Here is a 23,861-nt window from a genome sequence, read left to right on the forward strand (position 1 = left end):
ATTTGTTTACAATAAAAATTAAAAAAAAAAAGGGTTGCTTTCTCCTTACCCCTCCCCACAATGGCAGTTTGGTGTTTCTCTGCTCTTTCTCCAGTGATGAAAGCATCATGTCTCTTCTCGCCAGGAAGGGACCATCACTTTCTGAAATTTAGCTCACTTTGTTTCCTTGTATTCTCAGCAAAACTATTGTGATTTTATGGCTTCACTGTCTTCTTCTCATGACAACAGTGAGAGCAATCTTCCCTTGAGATCCTCTGCATTCTGACTAGAAGTGGAGCTCTGTTCTTATTTGTATTTGTTTTGTCTCTCCAGTTCCTAGATGTCTGTCTATGCAGCTAGGACAGGGACAGACCTGAGTGAGACCAACTCAAAATCCCAGTTCCCTGCCCATGCTAAAGGCTTTCTGTTGGATAAGGATCATGATTTCTGACTCCTTCTTTCAGAAGGAGTGTCCTCCAGTTGGCTCTTCAGAACCCCCTATGTTTCTGTTGGTCCTTCCCCATCAGTGTCTCAGAAATGCCTAAATCTCGCTGCTCAATGCCTGGCATCTTCTCTTTTCCTTAATAATACCCTGCATCTCTTATTACAGTGAGAGTACCTTAGAGAAGGGTGATGGCTTAAGAACATTTTTAGGTTGGAGGCCTCAATGCAGATACAGGAGAGGATGCAGGGTAGGAGTGAGGGTAGGAGATGCCTACCTACTAATATTTACTTGGTATCTACTTTGAGCCACCCAGCCATTTCCCAGTTAATCCTTGTGTTAACCCTCTGAGATAAATATTCTCATTTAGCACACCAGGAAGTTGAGACTCAGTGAGGAATTTGAACTCACATTTGACATCACTCCAAAACCTGGGCTTTATTATTTTTTTTCCAACCCACAGGAAGGCATGGTAGATGACAGAAGTGGCAGATCACAGGTTCCATTCTGGCCTGGAGTTGTACCTACGGTTGGCACAACCACTGGATGCTCTAGTTTCTGAGACCATCAGGAGCCATCTCGTAATCAAATCATGTATTCGCACGTCACCTTGAGCAGTTCATTTAACTTTCTTCTGGGCAGGAGTAATTTCCTGAAAATGGAGTTTCTCTAATCCTTTGGAAACACTCCTGTGGCAAATTGGGAGCTGGGCTTCTGCAGGCCTTTCTCTCAATAACTGTGTTTAAAGGAAGGCCCCCATGTGCATCCCAGCCCCTGCCTATCCCAGTCTGCACAAACCTTCTCTCCACACCAAGGGCACCTCACACTCGGCCTCTTTTCCCTGGTACAGTGGTGCACGCGGAAAAAGCCAAAGTGTAATTAGTTAATAGCAGATCTCCTCTGTTAATGGAAAGGGCATTTCAAACTTACTTATGCAAACTGATACTGTGGGATTTGTCAGAAACCATCAATAGGGTACAACAGAGAGGACTCACAGGTCACTTGTCAAACGGGGACCAAGCTTGTCTCATTTTAGCTTTGAGACCCAGAGTGGCTCTCTAGATCCCTGCCTAGCTGGGATGTAAGAGTACAGGGGAAAGAAACAGGGGACCCCTCTTCTTATACTCTTCCCTGTAATTACAGCTATGTATCAGACATACCCAGATTATCTCACCTTTCCCTCATTGCCTGATAGATATTATTACTGTCCCCATTTTGTAGTTGAGGAAACTGAGACTTAGAGAGGTCAGCAACTAGTCAGTGGTGAACTTGGGATTTGAACCCAAGACTGCTTTACCTTCAGGTCAGGGCAGCTAAGCATTTTGCCTGGTGCCTTTCCACTCAGCAGTTGGAGTATCATACGACCTGAGTTACTGGGGGAAGATGACACTTGAATTTTCTGAAGGTTGGTAATCAATCACCACAACTCTTTCCTCCTCTTCCTGGCCTCATTACATTTCCCAGAATTCCTTGTAGTTGGGTGTGGTCATGTGACAGAGTTGCTGGCCAATGAACTGTGAGCAGAAGTGCTTCTCCCCCAAGTGTGATTTTCAGGCTTTTTTCCTCCCAGGCTGCCTGGAGTGCAGTGATTCCCAGGGTAATTCTGAGAGTCAGGTGTTGAGGAAGGCTGGCCTAAAGTGAGAAGGAGTCTGGATTCCTGGCTTACCATTTGGAGGAGGATAGTTTTACCAAGATCATCCACATCCTACCATTTTAATGGTCTAACCTACTTAGATACGCAACTAGTGTTACCTTAAGCAATGTAAGTATGACCCACCAGGAAGGGGTTGGAAGATGGCTGAGGAACTGTGGCCTAATGCTCTCTGTGATTAATCTGCCTAGGGTACTTTGTTATTGCACAGGTTCAGGTGTGGGCATAGGCTTCATCAGGGATTTTGGGAGATCTAGAATAATTTAATTTTTCTGAACATCACATTTTTTTCTGGAAGTTCGAATGATATTGACATCATTCTCTATGAAATTCATTAGCAAATTTTATTCAACACTTAATACTAGTAATTCTTCTAGGTGCTGGGAAAGAAAGTGAAACAATGACAAAATCCCTGCCTTTTTAGAAAGGTAAAGGTGCCCAGGCAGAGGGACTGAAGAGTTCAAAAGAGTGCCTGGCCTGTGGGAGGAGCAGTGAGGCAGCTGGTGTGGCTGGAGTGGGGAGGTGACAGGGAGTGGGGTCGCACCACCTGCAAGGTCGCAGGCTTTCCATGCACGTTAGAGTCCTTCCTTTCTTCCTTCCTCCTTGAAGGCTTCCTAGTTCCCCAGGGGAAATCCTCATTGCTAAGAATGAATGAATGAATGAATAAAAACTGAAGCAAATCAAACACAAATTTCCTTTATTGACTGTCAGGTGCCTGAAATTCCTTCAGGAGGCACTGCCTTTTATCTTTTTATCTGAGGTTCTGGTTTGGATATACACATGCTTCTGGCAAAAGATACTAGAATAAGAACTTTTAGTTACTATATTTTAAAGGGGTGAATGACAAGTTTGACTGAGGTTAGGAGGAGAGAGAGAGAGAGAGAGAGAGAGAGAGAGAGAGAGAGAGAGAGAGGAGAGAGAGGAGAGAGAGGAGAGAGAGCGAGTGCACTGAGAGATCTGCGTGCCTGGAAAGGGATGAAGTAAAGATGGAGCCAGGGCCCGGAAGGAGGTTAAAGGGCGAATGCGGAAGCTCCCCTGTGTTGAGCTTTAAATCTCTCTGCAGACACTGCTGTTCTAAGAAAGTCTCCTCATCATTCACAAGGTTGCCTTGTGTTGAAAGAATGAGTTCCCTAAACCCAGGGAGGGTTGACCCCTGTCCTCCACCCTGCCACTAAAGACCAGCAGACGAGGGAACATTTGCAAGTGCCAGAGGTATACATGCCTCTAGGTTCCAGTTCCCTCAGTGTTCTTAGTTTCAGGCAACAAAACAACCGTCTCTTCCAAGAAGAAAGTGGATTTATTAAATAATATACAGTCATCTTCAAAATCATTGGGAAGAGTGAGAAGGAGAAAGCAAATTCAAGGTTAAGTTTCCAGGAAAAATGCCCCAACCACACTGTAGAATTGACTTGAAGATGAAACCACATTTGCAGTTCTTGAGAAGTAACTGGCAGGAACTTTTCATCTCTACCCCAAGCACAGCAGCCCCTGACCCAGCCCTGTGGTCCTGCTGTGACCTGTGTCAGTGAAATGAGTTCTCTTGGTAAAGTCTGTTCCTTACCTTGCTCACATCTTCATTTCTGAAACAAAATCTTAAGCGGGTGTATATAAAGACAGAGCAAGGTCAAAGACCTATGTTCTAGCTTCAAAAGAGGCTGGGAGTGTGAGTCATGACTACATTGGGGAAGCAGGACTGATACAACTGGAATTTCCCCCAGTGGAGAAAGGGTAGGCAAAGACACCACCCATGTCCCCTATGGAAGTGTCTACAGAAATCTCTATGGAAATTAAAAGTTTAGAACAAAAGACCCAGATTACCTTAGGGGGCCCTTGGAAAGAAAGATGCCCAGGATGGTGGCCTGACATGATTCAGTCATCAGCAATGGCAACATCAACTGGGGCAGAGCGGCGTGCTGGGCACAGGAACTGGGAGGAGTCCATGGCAAACTGCTGTCTATTGGTCTTTGAGACAGTAGCCCAACCTGCAAAGAGAACAAGGCCTTTGTGGGAAATGATGGGGAATGCAAGAAAAAAAAAATCATCTGGGTTTAGGTGGGGACTTCATTACTGAGTTAATCTGATGCTTGCCTAAACCCATAGCTTAGAAAGGTACAGAATTCTTTCTGGGAAGTGCTTTCAACAGAAGCCTGCATGTGTTGAGAGGAACCAAGGGAAGATTTCCATTGTTCCTGAGGTGGATACCAAGCAGATGTGTTTCTTGCTTTCTACTCTCTTAGAAAGCTTCTTGGGTTAATAAACTTCAAAGATCTTAAGGAGATAATGTCCATTTCCACTTTCTGATCTGACCTGGCATCCTCTGAAAATTATGAATAAATGTGTAATACATTGGAACCCCTATCTTAAGCCACTATGCACAAGTCAGAACTGCAAGATACATTACTAAGGAACCCCACAACACAGACGTGGATGACTTTGGTATTTCCTAAATCACTTTGACACAAAAGGCAAGGTTTCTCTGGCAATTTGGGACATGGCCAGAAAGGAGACCCTCAACGCCTGCTTCAGAATGAAATTCTGTCCTCAGGTGGCCCCTGCTGACTCCCTGCCCCTCCACTGTTCTTCTCACCACCAAAGCTCATCTTTTGCAGGTCTACTATCTGGCTTGCCATCACCCAAGGCAGGCTTCCGTTGTCCTCCTCCATGCAGACTTCTTGTGCCACACATCCTGCTGGCAGCCCTAGTCCATTCTGTGGGGCAGGATTCGGAACAGAGGTGCTTTGAGAGCCCTGGAGAACATTTAGGGTCTGACTTTCAGACTGCATGAGCCTTGCTAAGATCGATTTCTTAAAGACATCTCTTCGACTTCTCTAGTCCTTGAAACTATCTTGTTTTAAATTTCCCTGTTAAGTTTCTGTTCTCCAGCAACATATAACCCCCTTTTTCTACTTCGCTAACCTCAGTGGTAGCCCTCACCATGTTAAACAACGGTCTGATTTGGCATGGAAAAAAGCAGTCAATTGTTACCTTTAAGTCTTAATGTTTTAGGCCCCGGGAACATTTGAAGTACCTATTTAATGAGAAGACTTCTGGTGAAGCATAGGTAAGATCTTCAAGGCTCTAATTGCTCCCTGGAGAAGCTGTCAGGCTGCAGTAACCTCGTTCAGGTTGTGTACGCAGAGCAGGAAGAGCAAAACAAGGCAGAAGTAAGGGGCAGAGGCCGCAGGGGCCGATGTCACTGAGACTTGGACGTGCCAGTATTTCCGGAGTCTGTGTGTTGCACGATCTGAAGCCCGAAACTGCTGGCTGACGCTGTGCCCCGAAATGGTCAAACAAATGACTTGCTTTTTCTTGGGCTTAGTTGCCTTCTAATTTGGAATCCAAATTACAGTTCTTTCTTTTCCTCTTTCATTTAAATACAAAACCAAACCAAACCCCAAACTCTTATTTTCCCTTCTAACTCCTACTTGATCTTTTTATTTGTGCATCATTCATGTTTAATTGCTACACACATGGTTATCAAGTGCCTCCTGCTTTCAGGCACTGTCCTGATCACCGGGGATGTGCCCCATGATTCATCGTAGATCTAGTGGCCATGAGATGAATTTTTGCACAAGGAGCAAGAGAACCAAGGCACTCCATGTGTGCTGATTGGGGCGCCCGCTGAGGTGGAATCTCAGGAGGATGCTGGTGCTGGGGGCCAAGTCAACAGCTGCCCCCAAGTTAGGGGTGTGCATAGTAGGATGGGAAAGTTCTGTCACATAATAATAATGATGCTCAAGGCACGTGAACAAGAGGGACTTTGGAAAGGGGCTCAAAATGACTTTGCATTTAATTGAGACAAAGCCTTTTGTGTGGCCTTTCTCCCTCTAGTCTGTCAGAGGTGGTGTGTTCACTCTGACAGGGCCCCCTGCAGACACAGAGCTGCTGCAGGTAGAAATGCTGCCTGGTGACCAATGGCCACGCCGCCTGTGGCCATTACGCAGGGCCTAAGTGGGTTTGGGAGCTGTACCTGCGGAATTAAGTAAGAAAAATGAAGGCAGGAGCCAGGCACGCTGTAGCCCAGACAATTCAGTCTTCTCTCTTGATGTGACTGAGACCTAAATTGGGAAGTATTTGGCTGATGGTGGGGCAGATAAACGTTACGGATTTGATGTAATCCCAGACCTCAGACTTGAAACTCAGCTTGACCCTTCCCTTTGAACACTTTTGAGCAATACTACTGGACATGTAGTAACAAGAAAGGAAACAGAGGAAAGATATCCGTTCAGCCATATGTCAAGTTGGGAGAGAAAATGACAGCGAGAGCAAGGCGAGAGATGTGCGTTGACTCTGGGGTTGAGACAACGAAAGAAAATTCTATAAAGTTGGAACTGGTGTATCCTTCAGGAGACAAATGAACTGATATGAGGGGATGATGTCCCATGACAGGATTTGGGGAGGGGTTGGGAATATCAACTGGCTGTTTATAAATTCAATATAACCGAATGGTCTGGAATTAAACTTAAAATAATTAGGAATTGCACTCAGGTATCCTTGTAAGCCTATGTGTTGGGGAGGGTGGAGCAGCTATCACTATTCCTGCCTTTCACAGGGAAAATGGAGGCATAGGAAGTTTATATGACTTGGTCAGGGTTATACAACTGGTGGCTAATTTTTGCATGAAGGATATAGCCTTTATAACCCATCCTTCCATAGCGATGATAACTTGAACTTGTCAAGTATGTTTGCAGTTATTATATTGTTGGATCAGTCCAATAACCAACCCTGCAAGGGGTGGGATGGGTGAGAAAACAGAGGACCAGAGAATGGTTGGGAATGGACTGGAACTCTCATTTCTTGAGCACTAACTTTGCGCTTTGGGCTTTTTTAGGTGATGACTCAAAAATATAATCTTTTAAAGATTGGAGCCACTTTTCCCTGTTTTAGATATGGGGAGGCTGACTGATGGGAAAGACAAGAAATATGCCCAAAGCCACCAGACTAGTAAATGGTAAACTTGAGTTTCAGGTTCAGGTGTCCCACACCCAAATCTGGGCTGATCTACAGCAGCAGAGGACTCCTGTCCCCTCCTGCCTGCTTATAGCATTTGGAGAAGTTAGCATGAAACCCTCACATTCTCTACTCCTAACCGAGCTGTTTGCGTAAGAACAATGCCACAGCATGGAGATGGAGAAGCTGAGTTTGGATTTGGCCTCTTCTACTTACCAGTGGAAGATCTGGCCCTATCTCTGTGAAATAAATATGAAAAGCATCCTTCCTCAATCAGTGCTGAAGACTGGTGAGGGTTAATGAGGGCACCTACCTGAGGCAGCTCTCAAGGGTGGTGAGTGCTTTAGCAGCTGGGGCAGGTGGAGGGTGCAGAGCTGGTACCTGGTGTGTGACATTCACGTTCCTCTATCCAGCTCCTACTCATTTCTACAGGTAGCGCACATTCTCAGAGCATTCTTATGCCCTCTCCCTTCTCTCTCTTCATGATTTCTCCTCTCACGAGTTCTTGTCATGGGTGTGGAATCACTTTTGTTTTTTGTTTTAATCTGATATCAAAGAGCGTAGAATGAACCGTCAGCTTATCATGCTACTGAGTGAGAGTATCGTTGGCTTCTGTATCTATCAGGGTTCCTCAAAGAAACAGGATGAGGCGCTGGCACTCGGGAACTCGGGAGGGCGGGCAAGCAGGCAGGCTGACAACTTTCAGGTGGAAACTAATGTTGCAGCTCGTGGCAGGTTTCTTCTTCAGGGAGACCTCAGGTTAGCTCACAAAGCCTTCCTGCTGATGGGATGAAGCCTAGCCAGACCACCGAGGACAATCTCCTTAAAGTTAACTCTGGGGTTGAAAAATTCAGCTGTCAGGCTGCAGAAACCTCATTTAGATTGTGTATGCAGAGCAGAAAGAGCAAAACAAGGCAGAAGTAAGGGGCAGAGGCTGCAGGAGCCGATGTCACTGAGACTTCTTGGACTTGCAAGTATTTCTAGAAGTCCAAGATCAAGATGCCAGTAAGGCTGGTTTCATTTGAGGCCTTTCTTCTCGGCTTGCGAGTGGCAGTCTCCTCACTGTCCCTATGTGGCTTTCCTTCTGTGGCAGCACATCCCTGATGTTTCTCTTCTTATAAGGATGCCAGTCATTGCCCCTCCCCAACTCTCTACCTTTAGATTGATCTGATTGATTCTAAAAGTGGACCTGTATACTTAGGGAATACTTGATTTAGGGTGGTTGGGGGGCCAGGAGGCACAGGGTAAATGGAGACGTGATTGGGACAGTTTCTTGAGCCTTGCTATGGTCTAATCACTTTGTCTCCATGAAATCCCTTCATGGCCCCCAAAACTCTCTAGCTCAAAGAGGAAAGAAGCAAGAAAGCATTTAGGGAGATATCAGGTCAACAGAATGAAGTTTCCCACCTATCCCAACCACAAAAAGGGTCTCCCAGCTTTCCATCTCCAGCTTTGCATTCTTTGTCTCCAAATGAAGCAGACAACATTCAGACTTTGGCCATTTAGTGATTTAAAGCTGATTTCTAGCACCAAGCATGCTTTGATATCTGGTTCAAACGATCATCAGGAAAAAAAAGGAAAATAAAAATCTCACAGGATCTGGGCAGCAGAGGGAGGTGGAGGGAAGGACACTAGTCATACTGGACTTGGGACACACCCTACAGACCCCATTTTAACTTTTATGGAGGTTGAGATGTTAACACATGAATTTTTTTTGTTTGTGGGGGCACAATTCAGGTCATTCAACCTGCTCCACACACCAGAATGCCCGTAGCTTCTCCCACCACAAGTTGGTATGACAACCAAAAATGTCTCCGGATATTGCCAAATGTCCCCTGGGAGCAAAATGGACCAGGTAGAGAATCACAGCACTCACAGCATAGGTTTTGAACAGAGAAGGCATGATATAATCACTTGGAGAAATTAAAACAAAGCCCCAAAACATGCACAGAGTTTCTGATTTAATTTGCTTTGGGGTGGGGCCTAAGCCAGAATATTTTATAAAAGTGTTTCCAAAGAATTCTAACTTGCAGATGAGAGGCCTCCAAGACTGGCAGAATGAACAAGAGAGACGTTTAATAACGAATTCCATGATTTGAATTAAAAAACACAGTTTAGGTTGTATTGTGCACACTGTTTTGTAACATTTTGTTTAAGCATGACACTGGGAATTTAGGTCCGTGGTAGAGTACCTTGCTAGCATGTGCAAGACCATGGGTTCCATCCCCAATATCAAAAACACAACCAAACAAACAAACGAACAAATAAAACAAAACAAAAACAGCTGGAACATTCTCCTGTGTCGTTAGATCATCTACAGTAAAAACTTCCATGGGTATACAGATGAATATACTGTAAGTTATGCACTCAAGGCCCTACTGTATACTCTAGAGAGTTCCAATGCTATCGAAGTAATAGAACAAAGAATATTCTTGAATGCATACCTTTGAAAGCAGTGTCAATTATTTTCTTAGGGTAAAATTTGAGAGGTAGAAAACCTGAGCCAAAGTTGGGGGGGGGCGGATATTTGTGTGTTTTTTGATACATATTACTGAATTGCTCTCCAGAAGTGTTATATGGATGGATGTATGGTTCTGCCAACAGAGTTTATAAAAAGATTATTACCCTGTGTCCTCACCAGCCTTGGGTATTTCAGTTTTTGAAATAACAAAATGTTGTATCTTGTTCTAATTTAAATTTCTTTGTTATTATTAACACTGAACTTATTTTTTCCCAAATGCTATGTTATTTGCATTTTTCCTTTTACGAATTGCTTGTTTGTGATATCTGTTCCTTTTATCAACAATATTTTAACTTTTTATAGATTTGCAATAACGGGTTGAGGCTATTATTTACCTTTTACATGTTGCAAATATTTTTTGTCAGTAATAATTTGCCTTTGATATTTGTGTCATTTTATTTCTAGAAATAAATTTTATGTAGTTCAGTCTGTTAAGATGTCTGCCTTATTCTCCTTTCTCCTTCCTTCCTCTCTAATTATATTCATAGACAAAATTTTCATATCCATGATCAAATCAATATGCATCTACACTTTTTGTTCTTTTATTATTATTTTTGAACATTTGATTTTTAAAATCCATTTGGAATGGCACGCTATATGAGATAAGAATCGAATTTACATTTTATTCCAAATTCTTACTCAGTTTACCTAGAGCCATCTCACAATTTTATCTTTTCTTGTGAATTGAAATATTACTTTTCTAGACTTCATTCTGACCTGCTTGTGCTTGTTTTGATGTTTTCTGCTCTGTTCTTTGTTTTATTCACTAGAGTTATAATTTGTCTTGGCAGCTAAAATTCAAATTTGCCTCATTCTTGATTTTTCAGAAAAAAATGTGAAATCAAGATCCTTTTTTTTCCAGATTCCTAAAATTTTCATTATGATTTTGAGTAAACATCCCTTAACCTGAAAAGAATTTACAGCTTTCCAACATTAAATCTTGCCCTTCAGACACACGATATAGCACATGTCTTCTAGTCTGAATTTTCTTTGTGAACCTTGGTAAAGTGTTATTTTCTCAAGAAAGATCTGTACATTTCTTGTTGAACCTGTTCCAAGACCCTTTTGTTTTTGTTGTTAGTAGAAATGGAACACTTTACCCATTATATTTACTAAGTGGTTATTGTTGCTATTTAAAAAGTTGTTGTTTTAGATGTATTCTTTATTTGTCTAGTTTACTAGATGATTATTTTCAATGGATGATTATCTTAACTTTTCTGTGTGAGTATAGGTTATGCAAATAATGTTAATTTGATCTCCTTTTCAATAATTGCATTTTTTATTTCTTCTTGTCTTACTGCATTGGCTAAATGTCTAAAAAAAGAAAAAAATTCCCCTCAGTGGGAATAATGATCATGCTTACCCTGTCCTTGATGTGTTTTGATGTCTTTACCTAAACTAACATGTGATTGATCAAAGTTTGGTAAGAATATTTATTATGCTGTCTTTGTCATTGTTAGATTTTTGTACTAGAGTTATGCTAATTTTGCAAAATAAACAAGGAGGTTTTCAAAAAATTATATAGTCTGGGATATTTTATATAGTAATATATTGTCAATTTCTTGAAATTTTCAAATAATTGCTTGTAAAATCTTCTTTTTATAAAATCTTCTGAACCTAATCCCTTGACAGTCTTTCCCAATTTCTTCCTTGACATTTATTCATTTACTTCTCCTGCATATAATTTTGGTAATCTAAACAAACCCAGTGGCATGTGTGTGTAATCCCAGCCACTCAGGAGGCTGAGGCAGGAAAGTATATTGAGCTCACTGAGTTCGAGATTAGCCTGAGCAGTGAGACCCTATCTCAAAAAAATTATTTTTCTAAAGTACATGCATCCATTGCTGGTGGGACTGCAAATTGGTGCAACCACTCTGGAAAGCAGTATGGAGATTCCTCAGAAAACTTGGAATGGGCCCACCATTTGACTCAGCTATCCCACTCCTTGGTTTATACCCAAATCAGCCTACCACAGTGACACAGCCACATCAATGTTTATAGCAACTTAATTTACAATAACCAAGCTATGAAACCAACCTAGGTATGCTTTAACAGATGAATGGATAAAGAAAATGTGGTATATATATACACAATGGAATATTACTCAGCCTTAAAGAAGAGTGAAAGAAATTATGGCAATTGCAGGTAAATGGATGGAGCTGGAGAATCATGCAAAGCTAAATGAGCCAATCCCCGAAAACCAAAGGATGAATGTTCTCCCTGATATGTGGATGCTGATCCTAATGGGGGTGGGGGACTAGGGAAGAATGAAAAAACTCTGAATTGGGCAGATGGGAGTGAGGGAAGGGGAGGGAGTGTGGGGATGGGAAGGATGGTGGAATGAGACAGATAATATTACCCTATGAACATGTATGATTGCATAACTGGTGTGACTCTGCATCATGTACAGCCGGGGAATGAGAAGTTGTATTCCATTTGTGTACAATGTGTCAAAATCCATTCTGCTGTTAGGTGCAACTAATTAGAACAAATAAAAAAAAAATAAAAAAAATTTTCTGTTTTTGGTAATGTACATTTTCTGTGAAAATCATCTATTTTACAGAAATTACTGTAGTTTCACACAAGAGATTCTTAGTATGCAAATCTTAGTATGTTCTTTTTCTATGTAAAATTCCTCAGATCTTTCTTACTACCCTCAGGACACACTCAGATCCTTAACACTGAAAGCAAATCTTTCAGAATTAAGCCTCTCTCCATTTTTCTAGCCTTGACTTTTGCCACCAGCCCCTTTCCCCACCAGCGGTAGTAAAAATATTTTCATGTCTGTGGATTATATATATTTTACCCCTCATTTTGAATATTTTCATTTTTTAAATTTATTCATGAGATTCACTTTTTCTTTTTTAATACTTTGCTTTACTTTTGCTAATTATTTCATTTCTTCCAAATCCTTTGATTTAAAATTTCAGTTTATTTTTATCCTTTTAAAAATTACTGATGAAAACATTAAAGCCTGTATGTTTTCCCTCCTATTCCGGATTTGAGAGTATTTCATAAATTCATGTATAAAATTTTCTATATAGCCTAGGATTGTACTTTTCCCCTCTTTAATGAGAAGTAAATTATGAGTGAAAATTTAAATTTTTAAGGAGTTGGGAATATTTTGGGAGGGTTTGATAATTTTTGTTAGTAATTTCTAGATCTGTTCTGGGCTAAGTTGAAGATGTGATTTAAATGATTTTCACTTTTTGGAATTAATTGTCACTTTTTTTATTATCAGGGTCTCTTTAAAATGCAAATCTTAGCCTGCTCTTTTTCTATGTAAAATTCCTCAGATCTCCCTCATTACCCTCAGGACAGTGTCTTAGAGCCTTATCATTGAAAGCAAGTCTTTCAGAATTTAGCCTCTCTCCATTTTGTAGCCTTATCCTTGGTCATTAGTCCCTTGACCATAGTATTAGTCACTTGCTACCATCCTGCACCTTGGATACACCCAGAGTTGAAAGCCTCTACTTGGGGCATGCTTGGTGCATCCCTCTCGTTCAGCATTTGTCCATTGCAGTGTGTGTCTACATATCTACCATTCTATTAGTGAACTCCATGGGGTCCTGGTCCCTTTTCATTTTCAGTGTCAACATCAATGCCTAGTATATACCTGGCATCAGTACGTATTGACTGAATTGACATGAAATGACAGATGAAAGCATGATATGAGCCTCACTGGTTAAGGGGGCGCGACTGTAGTTCCTGTTTTTAGATAAACCAGTGGACACTACTGACCCACAGCAAAAGATCAGGCACAAAGGAGTATTTTTAAAACAAAGTATGTGTTCTGTATTGATAATTAATGATTGTCATTTATTGATGGGATTAAAGTTGATTCTCTTTGGGGGTGCTATTACATGGAAGTGGACTTGTCCTAAAGTTACAAGGAGATGGGGGGTACAGCAGGACCCCAGCTGCAGTTAGCAAGCAGTCAGACCCTGATGTGCTCTGGCATGTTGTCACACAGGCTCTCAGGCCCTTAGCTTCCATATCTGTCAGAAGAGGACACTGGGCTTCTAATGGCTGAAACAGGCATCTTTGGTAAGTGGCAAGAAAAAAATAACTCAACACCAAAAGAAGGCACATTTTTATATTTTAGGATTAATTTTTTAAGCTATTTAGATTCCTGAAATGGAATGCAGAATTTTGTGTACTGCACATTTTTTTTTTCTGCAGAAAGGGTTTAATTTGGTTTTCAAAATGTCTATGTTCCAGAAAAGCTTAAGAAGCATCTTCTTAAAGGGATTCCAAACCCGAGGGTCACAAGTCCTGTTGGAATATGGGAGAAGTTTTAGGTCCTTTTCCTGTCAATCTTCCCCATCAATATCATCCTCTCAACTGTCAATCAGTCTAACACTTCTAGATCAACTTCCATTGAATGCATTCTGCTTTTCCAATGAGGAGGAGCAGAAAAGGGAATGATACTGTCCCTGGCTTTAGAAGCTTATTAAGTCATTGGGGAGAGAAAAAAAAAAATAAGTGTGAGGAGTTAGCAAATAAGACTTCTGGTGCAAGTCAAATACATTGCTTGTAGGCTGAAGCCTCCCCTTTTTATCTTGAATATTGATAAATGATGAGAAAAAAAATTAACAAGTACCTATAGATATGCTTAAAACAAGAGAGGAAATTTCCATCAGTCAGAAATGGAGAGTTTCAGTAAGACGATTGTATACATTGTCCATACTGGGATTTGGAGGCTTTAACTGGTTGGTTGGTGGAGAAAGGGAATAAAATTGGACTAACTCATGAACTTAGGCTGGAATTCCATTACCCTGAAAGCTTGGGTCTTGAGTTACACAGTCTGTATAAAGCTAAGGCCTGGGAACACAGTCTCCTCATTAAAGGTGGGAGGGAATTGCAGAAATACCTTGCTTTTATGTCCAGGGTTTTGGCTAAGGGTCTGAGTAGTGCCAGCCAGGCAGTGACAGGATTTTGGTGTGATGCTGTATCTCAGAGCCAGAGCACAGGCACAAACACAAATAGAATATATATATATATATAAATCTCCACAAAAGATCACTATATTATGAAGGGTGTAGAAAGTTCAACTCTATGAAAGACAAATAGCAAACTCAGCAAATGGATGAACCAATATCCAAGAAAAAGAGATAATAGAGCAGACTGAAAAAAAAAAAAGACTTTAAATTCAATCTAAATATTTTCAATGATATAGGGGGGCATATGAATGAAATAAGAATATAAGACAATGAAATAAGAACAGGTGGTTATAAAAAGATTAGAAACTTTGGAAATTAAGGAATAATTAATGGGATTTAAAAAGAACTTAGGCTGTGGGTATACAGTTAATAAACTGTGTAAAAGTGAGTAACTTAAAATGATAAAACACTTATTATCTCAAAATTTCTTTGAGCCAGTAATTGAGGAATGACTTAACTGGCTGATTTTAGTTTAGGGTCTCTCATGAGGTTAGAGTTAAGACATCAGCCAGATCTGCAGTCTTGATCTGAAAGCTTGAGTAGGGCTGGAGAGTCAGCTTCTAAGATGGCCCACTCACATGGTTATTGGCAAAAGACCTCAGTTCCTCCGCATGGGGGCCTCTCCATAGTACTGCTTGGCGTGCCCTTGGCATGGTGGCTGGTTTTTCACTATAGCAGGTGATCCTAGAGACAGTTAAGGAGTGAGGAAGCCACAATGCTTTTATGACCAAGTCTGAATTTACACACTGTCACTTCTACCACATTCTATTCATTAGATGGTAATCATTGAAGCAAGTCCTAACTCATAAAGAGAAAAATTAGACTTCATTTCTTGAAGGAAGAATTATCAAAGGCTTTGCATGTATACTTTGAACCTTGGGCCCCATAGTACATTGTACACAGCAAAAAATGAGTTAGGAAGCTAGAGGACTGAACTAAGGAAATGTCCCAAAATGCATCACAAAGAACTAATGGGATAAAAACCATGAAAAGAAAGTTCAGAGATCTGGGGGACACATCAAAAAAGCCCCAGAAAATGTTTTAACAGGAGTCCCAGAAGAGGAAATAGAGGAGAGATGAGGAAGTAATATTTGAGGGTGTCATGGCTGAGAATTCCCCAAGATCAAAGATAGTATTTCCCTGAGTGAAAAATTTCATCAGGGTTGAGCAGTCTAAATAGGTTAGTCATCTGTACAAAGTAGTCACACTGACAAGAGTGGTAGTAAAAGGAGCTTCAGGAAATCGAAGGACCAGAGACTGCTAGGGATGGAGTGGTCAGGAAAGTCCCTGCGTGGGAGTGGGAAGGAGGGTCTTGTGAGCTGGGGGGATTCTCGTGTTTGGGGGTTCAGGGGAAAGGGCCCAACTGCATTAGGCGGCCAAGACAACCGTCACCTCTACTGATGTTCTGCTGACCTTGGGGCAGCTCCCTCCCCACCTCTATTTGGTACCAGCAAAATCCCAACGAAGTGAGGAAGGCACCCCTGGAACTCTGAAACCCAGGGAATAACGGCAAGGCTTGAAGACACCACACTTGGCCCATGTGGATAAGCCCCCTCTGCCCCAGGCTCCTCTCTCCAGCTCATGGGTCTCAAATGTCAAAATGCTGCCACCCAGTGAAGACGTTTTCCTCCTCTTGCACCAAGGCCGGACTTGCACACGCCTGTTTGTTTTCACTCCCCAAAGCTGTAATTAGTAGTCAGGCTTGGTTTTCCCTGCAGACTCAGGGACAGGACTAAGTGTTAATTTGAACATTTGCAACTAACAAATGTCTTCTCTTCAGCCCCCCGTGCAACTCGGCAGTTTTGAGAGATGCTGGATCCCTTGGGGAAGGCATGGGATGGGGCAGGAGGTGGGTGGGAGTGGCAGGGAGGCAGAAGTTGGCATTATCCAGCCCTGGATGTACTGCCATCATCACTAGGCCAAGGCCTGGGTGAGTGGCAGCTTAGGAACAAGTGACAGCGTTGATGGAACGTGGCAGGAGGCAGATATCCATCTGCACACAATCCCAGAAGTACAGGAGTAAAATATTTAGCTGGGAAAAAAAAGGTCCCTTTAAGAAGGAAAACATTAAAGGGGGGTGGAGGGATTCTTTTCAACCAGGCACTGTGATCACCCCATGAGAAATTTTTCTTAGGGTCAACCTTTGCCCTTTGCATCCCGGTCTCCTGCCGCAGGCTGAGGCTGCCTGGATATATGTCTCTATACTGAGGTCATGATTGTGTAGGGTTCAACAAAGTGGAGTCTAAGGGAAGAAGTCTGTGGGGAGAAAAGGGAAAAAAAACAAATGGCCAGGAGCACATTTCCATCTGCTGCATGGACTTTCCCAGTGGGTTCATGGTCCATTCCTGTTCTTTCTCTTCCTCCTGTTGTTGAAGTTGTGTTTTTCTGCATTTCCCTCCCAGCTTGCTGGCAGAATTTAAAAACGGTGCAAAGAGAGGACATCATTCACTTTTCCTCTTTTCAAGGGGAAAAAAAGTTTGCAAAAGCATCCATCAGGATAGTGACTTATTCACTTTGGTTTCATTTCCAACCCCTGGGAACACCAAGGAGGAGAGGGTATGACTTTGTCCCCTTATCCCTACGTCTCACTGTCTCGTTCATCTCTCTCAATCATTCCATCTCATTCTCCATCTCCCCACCTGTCTCTTTTTATACCGGTGTATTTGGGTCTTTCTCTTCAACTACAATCTCTACACAACCAATTGCACCTGATACAGCGGCGAGGCACTTGGCAGCCGGAGCCAGCCACCATCTAATCGTCTACTCAGCAGTCGCTTACCAGTTGTATTTTCAACCTTGTTTCAGCACCCCTAGGCCTTGTGCATGCTGAGTAACTTTGCTTCTCTTGGCTTTCTGGATAACCTTTTATTTTAGAGACCCTGGGCAGACCACAAACCGGGCCCAGGCTGCAGACCGAGACTGACCTCTTTTTATATACTTATGTCGAAGGGGCATCTGTAGGATAGCCCAGTTTTTAGGCCAATTATTTTGGGATGGTTGTGTGAGTGTGAGTGTGTGTGTATGTGTGCGGTGTTAGGTGTCGTGTGTGTGTGCATGTGTGTGCCTACACATAGTGTTGTAGCAGGACTTATTTGGGGGATGCTATTTCATTCGGATGGAGAAATATGAGCTTTGAAAAAAAAAAAAAACCCTTTTTCTGTTTTCTTGTTTCTGAAAGAAGGAAACTGATGATATTGCCATCAACTAGCAAAGACCTTCCTAGAGAGGGCAGAGCCAAAGCCCTCAGACGGCACATGTAGGCAGGGGATTCGACAGAGTGTGGTCTTTCAGGTAAAGGAACAAGGGCTCAGGAAAGGGCAGGTGACTGTGTGAGGGCTGGAAGAGCATGATGGCGTGAGGCTGGTGGACTCTTCTCTCTTGGAACTGCTGTGGGGTGATTTGCAAATTGCTGAGTCTTTTTCAGCGATGGGGTGGCTGCTGGTGACATGCATGGGCTCTGGGTGGACAGTGATCTTTGGAAGAAGGATGAGATAGGCTGCCTGGAGATCAGAGATGTTGTCCCTGCTGGTCTGAACACTGGAGAACCCTGCAGTGTAGCATCTTGACCTGGCCCTGGGACACAGACTTACTGGCAGCTGAGCAGGGAAACATGTTTGTCAACTTCTTGCCATATATACAATAGTAACCAAGAACCTTGGCATTTAACCCTGTGGATATCTGCACAATTACCTCTTCATTACTGTGTTAATCCTCAGCAAAATTGCAAAGTAGGTGAATGGTGCCTCGGTGCCTTCAGCTTCTGGACTCTCCCCTCCTTCTGCGGCTTGGCCCCTGCCTCTGCTCACCCCTTGGCTCCTCTCCTCCCTCTCAACCTGATGCCCTCTGCCCCATAAGGATTCTCTGAAGAACACAGCTCTCAGTCACTCACGACTTGGTTATCTTCCCCAAGAATGTGGACATCTCTTTATGCTCTGACTTTGTTCTTCAGGGAGGGATGGATTGTAGATTCCACGGGGACCAACATTTTCATTAGTTTTGATTGTTATCACATTCTTAGGAACTAGAACAGTGCCTGACGGATGATAGGTGAGCAATAGATTCCACTGAATGAATGAATCAACCGAGTGAATTCAAGCTAGTTTTTCCTTTGGTGGGAGCGGCTGGAGATGGGAAGGCACTGAGATCACCCATGGTCTCCAAGGTTTCACATATGGGCTGCTACCTCCTCTGCTCCTGTAGGAGGCCATCCCTTAAATAACTTTTAAAGATGCAGTTTTCTTTCGTCAGACTCTCTGGGACACTAAAATCCCCTGCTTCAGTTCCTGGCAAACTTTCCATACTTTCAGGGCAAAGATGGTTTCCTTTCCCACTCTCCCAGGCCCTCGGCTTCATTACCGTGACCTCTTGTAGCATGGTGGTCAGTGCCTCACGTTCATTCACCCCAGGGGGATAACAAAGCTGCATATGCAATGTCCACCTCTGTCCTCATGGCGTCAGGAACAGAACAGCGTCTTCCCTTTCACAGACCTCCAGCGCTAGCATCTCCTTTCCACAGCTCACTGCTTAATAGTAAAATCAATCTGCTTCTGGGCAGGAGCGTGGGGCCTGGTGACTTGGCCTTAAACAAAGTCCATGCCTGCAAAGGACAATTGCCCAGAGCTGTCCCTCTCTGAGGACTGCCCCTTGTTAAGGTGTGAGATGGAAAGTTGACAATGGAATTAAATATTTTGGGCTGTGTGGAGAGCTATTTTTAATATGTGCAAGGGATGTGGTATTCCTTGTTTAGACCATCTTCAATTTGCCAGGGAGCTCTGTGGATGGAAAATGTGAGCCAAGGGCCTGAGGTGGAAAGGAAATATACATGATCTGGACCTATGCAGCTGTTCCAAGCTGTTGGGGGTTTGAGTACATGGCTCTTTTATTCCTAGGCATTCTCTCTTCTACCTTTCAGCAGGCGGGTAAACGCCCATCAGCACCCTGGTCTGCAGGACCATCCCAGCCAGCTGTACCATCCACAGTGTATTGTATACATAATGCAACACCATTAACTGTAATGCTGTCACATGGCAGAAAGAGCACTTGGGAAGTGCCGGGAGAAAGGTAGGAATCTGCTGACCGGCGGGTTCTCTTTCGTGAAATCATAAACTCAAACCTGCATTTCTCTGAGAGCAAGAAAAACCACCCACCCACCTTTTGATTACACTTTTACACAAATTAATGTCATTTTCCTTTCCACCAGTATTGACTGCAGGGTTCAATTTGGTCCAGCTGGCGCTGGGTAACAGGAAGCATGCTAAGAGCAGCCGAGATAACAGCATCCCTCTTGAGGAAGAAGGTTCTCTGAGGAGGGTGAGAGGAAGGAGAGAGGAGATAAAAAAGAAGAAGGAGAAGGAGAAGAAGAAGGGGAAAAAAAACCCCAACAACTTGCAAACACATCCACATCTCTGTGTGCTGCTGCGGCTGCTGCTTGGATGCGTCTAAGATGGCACCTTGGTGCCCTGCCACATTCGGTCTCCTTGGTACCGAAGCGGCGCTCAGCTTCTTGTCACTGAGTGGATGATGATTATCTGCACCAGGGTCTCAAGGGTGCTCAAGCTTTGCTGGCGATTGGAGCTGAGATGCTTCAGCTGAAGGATTTTAAAAGCTATACAAGGCCAAAGAACCATTACCAGTCACTTGCTGTGTGATGCCTGTTGAAGAGGGGGTGGTGGGGGAAGGAGGGGCCCTGGGGGAGCCACAGAGGGAGGGCATGATATCTTTATCCCCTCCCCTGTCCTCTTGCTCGCCCCCTCTCCTCCCACCTCTCCACCTCCCCACGCCTTTTTAGCCACTGTACCCTTGCTGAGGCGTGACAAGGTTATGTCAGCGTGGTCTGAGAATCTATTGATCACGGCCATCAAAGATCTTTGCGGGAGTTTAGGGATTTGGTGCTTTGCATAACACCCCACTCTTCACAGTTAACTCCTCCTGTCCCGGCCTGGGCTCCCATCACCTTGCAGCTGAGCTGTTGGCAAAACTTGCTAATTTCTGTGACAGCTGCTTTCCGAACTATACTCATAAGGCTGTCAAATCCATTGTAATTACTATTATAACAGAGCTCAGGTGCCTGACCCAGGCAGCTAAGGAGGGGAGGGATTGGAGAAAACATAGCAAGGGGGAAAACCCACGTCTAGACGCTAGCCCCCAACACATATGCGCACACTCTTACACATGTGTGCCCGTGCACAGACACAGACACATGCTTGCCTTGTCTTCTCCTTGAAGAACCACAGAAGAAAGCCTCAATAAACAAAAAAGGTCTTGTTGCTTTCCTTCCCAGGTGATTTTTCTTTTAACCAGTGGAAGAAGGGAAAGAAAGTCTACAAACCACCCAGTCACACACTTGCATTCTGACAAGTAAAATCATTGACTGTGCACTTACTGTGTGTAGACTGTGGAACCAACTATCCTGGGTGCTGGACTGAATATATAACATGGACAGGAATCCTGGCCCTCGTGGAACTTCCGAACACACTGGCCTGTTCACAGCCTAGAGTCACTGAGACCTCCCTCTGACCCAGGGATGACTGAATCGTATTTCCCCCTGGTGTAATTTGCACAAACACAATATATTCACACATAATCATTATAGGTTTTAATAATGCAAGGGCAAGAAAATAAGTGGAACATTGTTATTTGGGGTCTGCGAAAATAGGAAAAGCTAAAATGTCCTAAGCCCATGAACCTTGAAGAAAACTGACATTGGTTATTCAGCCTGAAGGTGCCCTGTGCCATGGGAAGTCTCTGTGTTAGCAAGACTCCATTCACCCAGAAGGGCAATCACAGGGGCTGCTGTGCATGGAACAGTCCAGTATTCCTTGCAGTTACTGAGAAGCGAGAGTTCCCTGCCAGGTGCCTGGCAGGCAGTGTCTGTGGGTACCTGCACACAGGTTTCCTGGAATGGTGTAGGGAGGGTGGGTTAGAGCAAAGGCATGGGTGTATGTGGAGTGGTCTGGGCAGGAGGCTCAAGGGCAGGAAGCAGAGGAAGATGACAGGGCTTCAGGGCACCACTATTCTTTGCAAAAGGCACCAAGAGCCCCTTCAGGATGCAGGTATCGTCAAACCCAAGACTGTGGTCAGGGTGTGGATGTTCTGGGGAATACCATGTGACCCTCAGCATCCTGTTTAGGGTGGGGGCAGAGTGCCCAGTTTCCCAAGGACCAGGGAACACTCTGAGCAGAGGATACTTGCTGGTGTCTGGTCTCAGCTGGCAACAGAGGAGCCTCTGGTTGTTGTTTTGCCCTTATCGCAGGTCCTCAGTGAGGTATGTCCCTTTAGGAGCCCTCTAGGGGCTGGCAGGAATCACTGGCTGGAGAGAAGGGAGGGGTGGAAGCTGGGAGGGAGAGTGAGAGAGAGGTAGAAGCCCAAAAACTCCACAGAGGGAGATCTCCAACGTGCAGTTCCCACCCCCCCTCGGAATTCTGCTCTCCATCCTTTGCTGTCCTAAAAGCCTCATTTTCGGAGCCTCTCGGTTGAGACTCCGATGTTTTTGCCTTAGCATGCTGCTTTTGAAGCCTCTGTTTGGGGCTCTGGGTTGGAATCCCAAGTTTGTAGAGTCACAGTGGGACTGCAGATGCCTGTCCTGCCGGCTTTGAGGGGCAGTAGCGTTGTGTGTGGAAGGGAAGAGTCATTGCCTCTGAAGACAGTATCGGATTTAGGTTCTCTACTGGGAACAACTAGCACTTGGCAACCTCTGCATCTAGCCTGAGCCTCCAATCCCAAGACGCCTATCTGGATGGGAGCCAGCAGAGGGCCCTGTGCAGCACACCCTGATCCTGGACACCCAGCCTGCTGTGCAGAGGAAGGGGAGATAGGCTCCTTTTTGTCCTCTTTCCCTTCCTACCTCTCTTTCTTTTCTCAGGCTTTAACTCTGTCTTCAGAGTTTGGGGGATGGATTCGGGGTGGTTGTCCTCAAAAGGCACCTTCTCTTGGATAAGCACGCTCCCCTCCCACCATGCTTTTGAATTGCACGATGACCGTATTCATCAGGTCCACCCTTTCAAGGTAATAGACTGGGAAGGAAGAGTGTGGGTCCACAGTGAAATCCTTACCAGCTCACATCAGGAGCATGAGCAAGAGAAGTTGACATCTGCCTCCAGAAAAAGATTTATTTCTAAGCAATGGGAAGCTGTGTGTGGCTTTGAGTGTGTATGTGTGCTTCATCCATGTTCTGTGTCACTGAATAACTCAGGATGAACACTGTACACACCTTGAACTTGTGATGCCCTGTGTATTTTTTTGGGGGGGGGGGAGGATTTTCCTTCCTTCTTTTCTTCCTTCCTTCCTTCCTTCCTTTCTTTCTTTCTTTCTTTCTTTCTTTCTTTCTTTCTTTCTTTCTTTCTTTCTCTTTCCTTCTTTCTTTTTTCTTTCCTTGTTTGTAATTGGTTCTTTTTAGTTATGGCATGACAGTGAATTCATGTTGATAGAAGTGTACAAACACAGAATATATCGTATTCCAGTTAGGACTCCATCCTTATGGATGTACATGATGGTGGGATTTACTATGGTGTATTCATATATATATATATACAAAGGAAAATTGTTTGGGATTCAGTGTATTTTTATAATAAGCAAAAACATGGAAGCAGAGTCTCCAAACCCCAGCCCCACCTCCAGAAGTGCCCTCCCCCTCCTTCTTCCCCTCCCCCTTCTCCTTCTTCCTCCTCTTCCTCCTCCTTCTCTGCAGACAGTTTCACTTCTGCCATGGTTTTCGTTTCTCCTTTAGGTGCTTGTGTTTTCTGATTACCTTTGTAGTGAGGAGCCGGCTGCTTCCCCACCTCTTCTCACTTCTGCTGTTTTGTGATCTTGCTGTTTTAATGAGAGCCAGTCAATAACTATGGAGAGGCGCTGACGACATTACAAAGGAACTCGCCCTTAACAAGTCAACTGTAGACGAGGTGCCAACAGGATGGACAAGAGGATTAAAGTATTTATGCCAAAATATTAGAAGCACACGCAGAATTAGCTCTCCTCGTGTTAGATATTTCACTTTTGGCAAGTCCGTATTTAAAAATCTTTTATCCTTGTTTTGCTTAAAGTATTACAATAAGCCTCGGATTTTTCACAGTTACACTTGTATATTTTCACAGCTGTTTTAATCAGAAAAAATTAATGTGCTTTTGATAGCTCAGAAATCTATCACTGGCAAAAGCTTTGCAAAATGTGCTATGGAGTAGGGTGGAATCCTCAACATTATATATTTTGCTGGCTATTTGAAATTCATAGAATTTTTCCTAAATATTTTCTTTTTCAATTCTTGCCTAAATTAATCTAACAACTCGGACTGACTTTGCTGATAATCTCTTTTATTGTGAATGCAGGGATTTCTACTGTTAACATTCTTGGGAAATCCAATGTGAACTGTCTGTTACTAGC

This window comes from Sciurus vulgaris (genome assembly GCF_902686455.1).
Source record: "Sciurus vulgaris genome assembly, chromosome: 14".
NCBI classification, from domain to species: Eukaryota; Metazoa; Chordata; class Mammalia; order Rodentia; family Sciuridae; genus Sciurus; species Sciurus vulgaris.